Here is an 11,041-nt window from a genome sequence, read left to right on the forward strand (position 1 = left end):
AGCATGAGAGAGACTCCACTTCTGTGACGCTGTGAAGAGAATTTTAGAATTGAGCTTACTGATCCTGCTTAGCCTATTTTGTGTCTGGTGCCCACCCCAGAAATCACCAGCGCAACTGGGAGATGGAATATGCGGTTTGGCTAAGCCTATGGCATGCTCTGTTCCTGGATCCCAAAGATCAGAGTTAGTTTTACCTGTAGCAATTGGGCTGAGAACGTGAAAGGGATGGTTGCCTTGGAAGGAAATGAGTGTGAATGATTCTGAATACCCAAAAGGTTGTGGGCCATGTCAAGGCTTTCTGCTTTCCCCAGAGGACCCAATCTCTTCTACCTATGTTGATAAACTTCATGTAGCATATGAAGTTTTAGCTTCAACCACTGTAATTTCACACCCAATGCAGGAAATTCTTCTCTATATCCCCAAGAAATTAAACTTTCATTTGAGGATCACCAGAGGCAGGGCTCACTGCCTAGAGGGGTAGCCTGCCCATTGGCTCTCTAAGCCATGGAATCAGGCTTCTCTTTATTTCCCAGTTTACATTGGGCTTGATGTGGAGCTATGAAAACAGTTGTGAATGCTTAGAGTAGATAGTTCTATTATTCTTCAATCCTAATATACTTAAAAAACTTGCATGTAGACATATGCATTGTCTGACTAAAGATTAAGTTACTGGCTAATCTGACTGGAAGGTAAAAAATCTAAAGTATTAACTGATATTGTTTCTGAATACAAATTTAATTAAAATATAATTTTAGGTACAGAAATAATGCTTAAGGAATATGCTATTAAATATACAAATAAGCTTGAATGTAAATTGTACAACTCTAAGTTCATCTTCCTCAATTTCATAACTAACTTGTGTGTAGGCTTTCATGTCTGAAAATGAGTTTAAATATGGAGGAGACAAGAATGTCTTTCCTGAACAACATTCTAATATTTTCAAAAAGGTTGCATTGGTAATATAAATAGATAAAAATAATAAAACCTCTCAGAGAGCAATTGTATCACACATGCTCTGAGAGCCAGTCTCTCAAAGAGTCAAACACAAGACGACACCAAGGATATTATAACCACATCAACTGAAGAGTAGTAACTGGTTTTCTGGCCCTAAGTGTTTTGGAAGGCACTAAATGTTGGAATGCTTGGGAGGAGCTACAAGGAGCCTTAACATACAAACAATGCCTGCTGTCATGTACAGCAATGCTAAGTTACTAGTACTTTTAGATAACAAAGCTAACATGTTAGAATCAGTCATTTCAGATGGAACCAAGAGAGTAATGATTTCTCTAGGGCTATAATGAAGTCAAAGGTGGAATTACAGGGATAAGCTCAGGGCTGGCTCTACAGGAAACACTGTTTTAATCCTTGTATTCATGTTGGAGAACATTTATGTAAGGGCAGAGATGAGTTTTTATCTGTTCGCTCAGAATGCATCTCCATAATGAGTAGCTCACAGTAGCTGATTGTTGGAGATGGGGAGACTATAAGATGTAAGAGATATACCTCTGCTTTCCTTATAATAGGCTGCTAAGGATATGCTGTAACATATTTCTGTGTGTGTGTGTGTGTGTGTGTGTGTGTTTGTGTGTAGATGTCAGTTAAACCTTTCATCACTTGTACTTTGCTTTTCTGAATAAGAACCAATTACATAAAGCTGGTACATGAAGGGATATGTTTTCTTCTTTCCTAACAATGGGCACCCCTGTTTAAAAACACATCTTCAATAGAAAAAAAGATGGTGGAGGAGTGAATGGGAGTCACGCAGACCTCTTCCCAAGACCAAACTGGAATTGTGACTAAATAGTGGAGAAATCACCAGGAAAACAACGGAACGATAGAGGGAAAGGAGCCTTGGAGCTGCGGACAGACAGTGGAATCAACTTTCACACATCTGAACGGGTGAGAAGTGCGGTGGAGGCTCCAGAGTGTGGGCTGGGTGCTCACGGGCACCAGCACCAGAAGGACATTGAGAGGGCCAGTTGGATCCCCCTGAGAAGAACAGGGTCTGAACCATAAACAGGGACCCCTAGACTATAGCAGCTGAAACCAGGAAAACGCGCAGACAAAACACAACCCTGAAAAGCTTAGGGGTGCTCTCTGCCAGACACAGGCAGCTGTGGATGCAAAGAGACATTTAAAGGGCCAACACAAAAATTTGCAGTGGCAGCCACCCTCCTTGATCTCTGGGTAGAGGTGGCAGGAGAGTGGGCTGGTGCTGGAGGAAAGATTGGTGAGGAAAACTTTGTGAAGAGAACTGAGACGGCGGCCGGTGGAGCCCCGGTGATAACACACCTCCCACTCTGCAGCTACCATTTCTCCCAGGCATGAGGGAATCAATTAACCTGCCTTTTGTGCGCTCGGCACACAGCTTGTGGGCATGTGAGCTGGGGGTTGAGTGCAGACTGGCTGGAAGAAATAGAGGATACCTGGCCAAAGGGGACACACAGCAGCGTAGAGACCATAGAGGAGAGACTGGAGACAGAGGCACTGGGGAAAGAAATGGAGGAGAAACCGAGGAGTCCCCACTCTTTCCCCTTTCCGTAGTCTCCATTGTGCATGGGCAGGCCATGCCTCCAAAGAGCCAAAAGCTGAAAAGCACAGAATAGATGACCCAAAATCACCCAGTGCAGGGGTTCACATGCCAGTGGCTGGCGAAGGGATGTGTGGACCTGAGACTGCGTGGGCCATCAAGGGCTCAGGCAGGCCGGCGTCCACGGGTCGGCCTGCGATGGAGTGCACGGATGGTGCCTGCATGGGCCGGCGAGGGTACGAAGGGACCGGTGAGCGCCGGCACAGAGGGCAAGGGCTTGGACTGGCTGGTGCCCACGCGGCCTGCAAGTGCAGAACGGTCTGCAGAAATAGTGGATCCTTGGCCAAAGGGGTCACAGAGCTGCCCAGAGACCCTTGAGAAACTGGAGACAGAGGCACTGGGGAGTCCTGGTGCTCACTCTTCCCCAGTCCATGATCTACATCTTGCTCAGGTGGACTACTCCCCTGAGTGACAGCAGCCTATAAGGGCACAGTAGTCCCACCATCAGGAAGCATTACTTTGACCCGTGATGCCTAAGTCTGACAGATGAGGGCAGAGTGACTGGACTCACAATCACAGGAGACAGACACAGACAGTAGATTCCTGGAAGGCTCAAATAAATTGCCCAAGGTTAGATAGGGTCAACAACTGACACCGTCAGAGGCAGACCCAGAAAGAAGAGAAAAGAAAAAAAATAAATAAAAAGACCCACCTACTACCATAGAAGTTTAATCCACAAAGTCTGGAAATCTAGACAGATCAATTGAAGCAGAAGCAAAAGAATAAAAAATAGACTCTCACAAAAATGGGAAGAAAAAGAAGTTCCCTCCAAATGAGAGGAAAGGAGGAATCCCCACAGAGAGAGCTAAATGAAATAGAGGCAAGGGAACTATCAGATATTGAATTCAAAACAATGGTTCTAAAGGAAGCTCAATGAGCTCAGCCAGCTCAAAGAAAACTATGAGAAACTGCAGAGAAGCTATCAGGAACTTACAGCAAACTATATCAACCTGGAAAAGGACATAGAAACTATCAAAAAGACTCAAGAGGATATGAAAAATACCATTTCTAAATTGAAGAACACAGTAGAAGGAATCCAAAGCAGGCTGGATGAAGCCGAGGATCGAATCAGTGAGATGGAGGATACAGTAGAAAAAAGCTCCCAGAAAGAGGAAGAAATGGAAAAAAGGCTCAAAAAGCATGAAGAGGCATTTAGGGAAATGCAGGACGACCTGAAACGCAATAATATCTGTATAATAGGGATACCAGAAGTAGAAGAAGAGGAGCAAGGGATAGAGAACCTCTTTGAAAAAATAATGATGGAAAACTTCCCCAATTTGAGGAGAGAAAAGGTCTCATGGGTCCAGGAAGCACAGAGGGCCCCATTCAGAGGAACCCAATGAGGCCACTCCAAGACGGCAAATAAAATCATTAAAATGGCAAATATCAAAGACAAAGAAAGAATCCTCAAGGCAGCAAGGGAGAAGGAGAAAGTAACATACAAGGGAGCACTGATATGGCTAGGAGCTGACTTCTCAACAAACTCTACAAGCCAGAAGGGAATGGCAAGAAATATTCCAAGTCATGAAAAGCAAAGGCCTACAACTAAGGCTGCTCAACCCAGCAAGGCTCTCAATTAAAATAGAAGGGGATTAAGGAGTTTCCCAGACAAAAGAAGGCTAAAGAATACATCTCCACCAAACCAGCACTACAAGATTTGCTAAAGGGACTGGTTTAAGAAGATGAAGGAGAAGAGTGAGAAAAAGAAAAACACAGGTACAAAGAGAAAAAAATGAATAAGTTTCTATCAATAATAACTCTCAATGTAAATGGACTAAATGCCCCAAATAAAAAGACAAAGGATAGCTGAATGGATAAGAAAACATGACCCACACATATGCTGCCTACAAGAGACCCACCTCAGAACAAAAGACCTACACAGATTGAAAGTAAAGAGATGGAAAGAAATATTCCAAGCAAACGGGCAAGAGAAGAAAGCAGGGGTAGCAATACTTATATCAGACAAAATAGATTTCAAAACAAAGGCCGGAAAAAGAGGCCCAGAGGGACACTTTATAATGCTTAAAGGAAGAATCTATCAAGAAGACATAGACATTGTAAACTTATATGCACCCAACATAGGAGCACCCAAATATATAAGGAAAATCTTGGACGACTTCAAAAAAGATATAGACAGCAACACACTGATAGGAGGGGATTTTAACACCCCACTGTCAAATATGGACAGATCTTCAAAACAAAACATCAACAAGGATATTGTGGAGCTGAATGATGCACTGAATCAAACAGACTTAACTGACATATATAGAACCTTACATCCCAAAGAAGAAAAATACACATTCTTTTCAAATTCTCATGGAAGTCTTTCAAAGATAAACCTCATGATAGGACACAAAGCAAGCCTCAGCAAATTCAGGAAAATTGAAATAATACCAAACTTTTTTTGGACCACAAGGGCTTGAAACTGGAAATCAACCTCAAAGAGAAACTTCAAAAACTTGCAAACTCATGGAGACTGAACAGTAGACTATTAAACAATGAATGGGTCAATAATGAGATAAGAGAAGAAATCAAAACATTTCTGGAAACAAATGAAAATGAACAGACAACAGTCCAAAACCTATGGGACACAGCAAAGGCGGTCCTGAGAGGGGAGTTCATAGCAATACAGGCTTACCTAAAAAAGATAGAAACATTTCAAATAAAAGACCTAACACTACAACTTCAAGAACTGGAGAAACAACAACGAATAAATCCCAGAGCAAGTAGAAGGAAGGAAATAGCCAAGATCAGAGCAGAACTGAATGACATAGAGACGAAAAGGACAATTCAAAGGATCAACCAATCCAGAAGCTGGTTCTTTGAAAAGATAAATAAAATTGACAAGCCTTTAAGCAGACTCATCAAGAATAAAAGGGAGAGGACCCACATTAATAATATCAGAAATGAAAGAGGAGAAATAACAACTGATACCACAGAAATACAAAGGATTGTCAGAAACTACTATGAACAATTATATGCCAAGAAATTTGAAAACCTTGATGAAATGGACAAATTTCTAGAAAAGTATAATCTTCTAACACTGAAGGAGGAAGAAACAGAAAGCTTGAACAGACTGAAAACAGGTGGGGAAATTGAAGCAGTAATCAAGAAACTCCTGGCACACAAAAGCCCTGGGCCAGACTGTTTCATAGGAGAATTTTACAAAACATTTAAGAAAGAGCTAACCCCTGTTCTTCTCAGACTATTCCAAAAAATCCGAGAGGAGGGAAGACTCCCAGACTCTTTTTATGAGGCCAGCATCACCCTAATCCCAAAACCAGATAAAGACCCTACAAAGAAAGTAAACTACAGGCCAATTTCGCTGATGAACATAGACGCTAAAATCCTCAACAAAATATTGGCAAACCTCATCCAGCAATACATTCAAAAGATTATCCACCACGATCAAGTGGGATTCATCCCAGGGATGCAAGGATAGTTCAATATACACAAGTCAATAAACGTAATACATCACATAAATAAAAGACAAGACAAAAACCACATGATCATCTCGATAGATGCAGAAAAAGCATTCGATAAGGTACAGCACCCATTTATGATCAAAACACTCAGCAAAATGGGAATAAATGGGGCATTCCTCAACGTAATAAAGTCCATATATGAAAAACCTACAGCCAACATCATATTTGACTGGCAAAAACTGAAAACTTTCCCACTAAGATCGGGAACATGACAAGGATGTCTGCTTTCACCACTTCTCTTCGACATTGTATTGGAAGTCCTAGCCATAGTGATCAGACAAGAAAAAGAACTAAAATGCATCCAAATAGGAAAGGAGGGAGTAAAACTATCATTGTTTGCAGATGACATGATAGTGTACATAGAAAACCCTGTAGACTCTACCAAAAAACTCCTCAACCTAATAAGTGAATTTGGCAAAACAGTAGGATACAAATCAATATCCAGAAATCAAAGACATTTTTGTACACCAGCAATGAAGTAGATGAAGAAGAAATCAGGAAAAAACTACCATTCGATATAGCAACAAGAAAAATAAAGTACCTAGGAATAAATTTAACCAAGGAGGTAAAAGACCTGTATGCAGAAAACTGTACAACACTGAAGAAAGTAATTAAGGAAGACACAAATAAATGGAAGCATATACCATACTCATGGACTGGAAGAATTAACATCATCAAATGTCCATACTACCTGAAGCAATTTATAGATTCAACGCAATTCTTATTAAAATACCAATGACATATTTCACAGAAATAGAACAGACATTTCCAAAATTTATATGGAACCATAAATGACCCCGAATAGCCACAGCAATTTTGAGAAAGAAAAACAAAGTAGGAGGGATCACAATACCAGACATCAAAGTCTATTACAAAGCCACTATACTCAAAACAATCTGGTACTGGCACAAGAACAGACCCATAGACCAGTGGAACAGAATAGAAAGCCCAGAAATAAGCCCAGGTCTATATGGGCAACTAATATTTGACAAAGGGGGCAGAAGCATAAAGTGGAGTAATAATAGCTTCTTCAGCAAAAGGTGTTGGGAGAGCTGGACAGCTATATGCAAAAAATTGAAATTTGATCATTTTCTGACACCATACACAAAAATAAACTCACGATGGATAAAAGACTTAAATATAAGTTGCAATACCATAAAAGTCCTAGAGGAGAACATTGGCAGGAAACTCAGATATCCCACAGAGCAATTTTTTCACTGATATATCTCTTAAAGCAAGGGACATAAAGGAAAGAATAACCAAGTGGGACCTCATCAAAATAAGAAGCTTATGCACAGCTAAATAAAATAACAGCAAAATGAAAAGGGAGCCAAGTCTATGGGAAAATATGTTTGCTAATGATACATCAGACAGAGGCTTGATCTCCAAAATAATAAAGAACTCACATGACTGCCCTCCAAGAAGACAAATGATCCAATCAAAAAATGGGCAAAGGACTTGGGCAGACACTTTTCCAAGGAAGAAATACAGAGGGCCCAGAGACATTTGAAAGGTTGCTCAGCGTCACTAGCCATCAGAGAAATGCAGATGAAAACCACCATGAGATATCACCTCAGACCGGTCAGAATGGCCATCATAAACAGATCAACAAACAACAGGTGCTGGCGAGGCTGTGGAGAAAAGGGAACACTAGTACACTGTTGGTGGGAATGCAGACTGGTGCAGCCATTGTGGAAAGCAGTGTGGAATTTCCTCAAAAAGCTGAAAATGGAACTGCCTTTTGATCCAGTGATTCCCCTGCTGGGTCTATACCCTAAGAATCCCAAAACGCCAATTCAAAAAACCTATGGACCCTAATGTTCATAGCAGCACAATTTACAATAGCCAAATGCTGGAAGCAGCCTAAATGCCCATCAGTAGATGACTGGATCAAAAAATTATGGTACATTTACACAATGGAATACTATGCAGCAGAAAGAAAAAAAGAACTACTACACTTCGCAACAGCAGGGATGGAACTAGAGAGCATTATGCTAAGTGAAATAAGCCAGGGGGTGAAAGACAAATACCACATGATTTCACCTATAAGCGGGACCTAACCAACAATACAAAGATGCAAGGAAAATAAGACCAGCAACACTGAAGGAAATAAAAAAGAAACCAACAGAGACAAGAAGGAAGCAGGGAGGGATGGGCAGGGGAAAAGGAAAGAAAGGGGCAAGTCCAGGAACATATAGCAAGGACTCATGGACAAAGCCAAAGTGGCGAAAGATTGAGGAAGGGGGAGGGGGAGGGGGAGGGGAAAGTGGTCGGGGGAAAGTGGAGACAAATGTATTTGAAAAAAAATTAATTAAAAAAACACTAAATATATGAAGACCTCCCCCCCCCCAAAAAAAAACACCTTCAGCTTTAAGCACCTGCTTAAGCATTTCAAGTAGATGATGCAAGCTAATTTTTGGTAACCTGGCCAGGAAAACCTTTAATATCTGAAAATCAATAGCCCAGACATCATTAACTCAAATATTTAGCATTTTTGGTCACATGAGGTTGCAGAGAAATGTAATTAAGCATCATTTTATAGTTCTGTTTTTAAAAGTTGCCTTTTCTCATCAGCCTAATAATCACCTTCTATCCTTTGGAAATTGTTTTAACAAAATTCAAATAAGAAATTGAAGAGGCGGTGGTGGCGCCGGTGAAGACGACAACAGCAACAACAGCAGGAGCAAGCCCTCAGCTTGTCACTCACTATGCTCACTGTGGAGGAGTTTTACCGCCACTGCGACATCCTAGTCAATGCCACGGAGCAAGTGGGCCAGCATCAAGATGCCTATCAAGTGATCTTGAATGGTGTGAAAGGTGGTACCAAGGGAAAAAGATTAGCAGCTCAGTTTATTCCAAAATTCTTTAAGCATTTTCTAGAATTGGCTGATTCTGCTGTCAATGCACATTTAGACCTCTGTGAGGATGAAGATGTATTGATTCGACGGCAAGCAATTCAAGAGCTTCCTCAATTTGCCACTGGAGAAAATCTTCCCTGAGTGGCAGATATTCTAACCCAACTTTTGCAAACAGATGACTGCAGAATTTAACTTAGTGAACAGTGCCCTGTTAAGTACATTGAATGGATGCAAAAGGGACCTTAGGTGGCTTATTCAGCCGCATCCTTCAAGGAGAAGACATTGTTAGAGAATGAGCAATTAAATTCCTTTCTACAAAACTTAAGACTTTACCAGATGAAGTCTTAACAAAGGAAGTAGAGGAATTTATACCCCCTGAGTCCAAAAAGGTCCTAGAAGGTGTGACTGGTGAAGAATTTGTCCTGTTCATGAAGATATTATCTGGGTTAAAGAGTTTACAGACAGTGAGTGGAAGACAGCAGCTTGTCGAGTTGGTGGCAGAACAGGCTGACCTGGAACAAACCTTCAACCTGTCAGATCCCAACTGTGTGGACAGGCTCTTGCAGTGCACTCGGCAGGCAGTACCCCTCTTCTCTAAAAATGTGCATTCCACAAGATTCGTGACTTATTTCTGTGAGCATGTTCTCCCTAATCTCAGTTCCTTGACCACCCCAGTAGAGGGTCTTGATATACAGTTGGAGGTATTGAAACTATCAGCAGAGATTAGTTCATTTTGTGGTGACATGGAAAAATTAGAAACAAATTTAAGAAAACTGTTTGATAAGTTATTGGAGTACATGCCTCTCCCTCCAAAAATGGGGAGAATGCTGGCAATGAAGAACGTAAACTGGAATTCAGTTATGTGGAATGTTTGTTATACAGCTTCCACCAATTGGGATGAAAACTTCCAGATTTCTTAACAGCCAAGCTGAATGCAGAAAAGCTCAAAGATTTTAAAATTAGGCTGCAGTACTTTGCACGGGGCCTGCAGGTTTATATCAGACAACTTCGCTTGGCTCTCCAGGGTAAAATAGTCAAGGCCTTAAAAACAGACGAGAACAAGATTAAAGTTGTTGCATTGAAAATAACAACGTCAATGTTTTAATCAAGGACCTCTTCCACATTCCTCCTTCTTATAAGAGCACAGAACATTATCCTGGAAACCTGTACAGAAGGTTGAAATTGGGCAAAAAAGAGCCACTGAAGATACAACTTCTAGTTTATCACCCAAGAAATCTCCAGCTGGACCAAAAAAGGATACCAGGCAGATTTATAATCCCCCTAGTGGGAAATATAGCAGCAATCTGGGCAACTTTAATTATGAGCAGAGAGGAGCCTTCAGGGGAAGTAGAAGTGGCTGAGGTTGGGGAGCACGAGGAAATCGTAGTCAGGGAAGACTCTGCTGAATAAAACATCACATTCTTCAGCATTGTCATAAGCCTAATATACTTAAATTCTATTACTCATTGGATTGCTGGGGATGTCCCTGTAAGAGGACTGCTGCCTTCAGCTAAAAACTTAATGTTCTTTATACTTTTGTATGTATGATCTAGTTTTGCAATAGACCATGGTTGTGTCCAAGGTAAAACCACAGAGATATTTTTGGATGCTTTGTGCGCAATCTTCTTTTTGCAGTATCATCATTATTCAGACTTTACATTGTGAATCTTTTACTTTTAAATATCTTAATAATTTGCTGAGAGTTCTTCAAGTCTAAAAATGTAATGAAATTCAGTCTATTTTTGATAAAGATCATCAGTTTTGAAGGGTTACTGATTTTTTTCTCCCCTCTGTCCTTTGTTTTCCCGCACAATATATGGAGAAGAGTAATGGTCAATCTTAACATTTGGTTTTCATTATTTTTTAATAAAGCTGCTAGGCAATGGTTCAGCATTCCTACCTAGTTTACCAGCTTTCTTAAAATGTACAAACTGCATTACATTTTTAGGAGAAAGTAAGCTGCTTTGTACTGCTTACTTAACTCTTCTCCATGTGTTGTGATAAAAACTTTTGAATATGGGTTCTTTCTATATGAATAGAAATGTGTATGTGTAATATACATACATGCATAAGCATATGTGTATGTGTATGTATATATATATATGCAT

At 40.6% G+C, this 11,041-nt stretch overlaps 1 pseudogene; it reads left to right on the plus strand.

Annotated features, from left to right (window-relative positions):
* The first annotated feature begins 8,783 nt into the window (after window positions 1-8,783).
* Window positions 8,784-10,284, plus strand: LOC129085202 (apoptosis inhibitor 5-like; annotated as a pseudogene).
* The last annotated feature ends 757 nt before the right edge of the window (window positions 10,285-11,041 follow it).

The sequence above is a fragment of the Pteronotus mesoamericanus genome, unplaced genomic scaffold (genome assembly GCF_021234165.1).
Source record: "Pteronotus mesoamericanus isolate MK-2021 breed Mesoamerican mustached bat unplaced genomic scaffold, CSHL_Meso_final scaffold_232, whole genome shotgun sequence".
NCBI classification, from domain to species: Eukaryota; Metazoa; Chordata; class Mammalia; order Chiroptera; family Mormoopidae; genus Pteronotus; species Pteronotus mesoamericanus.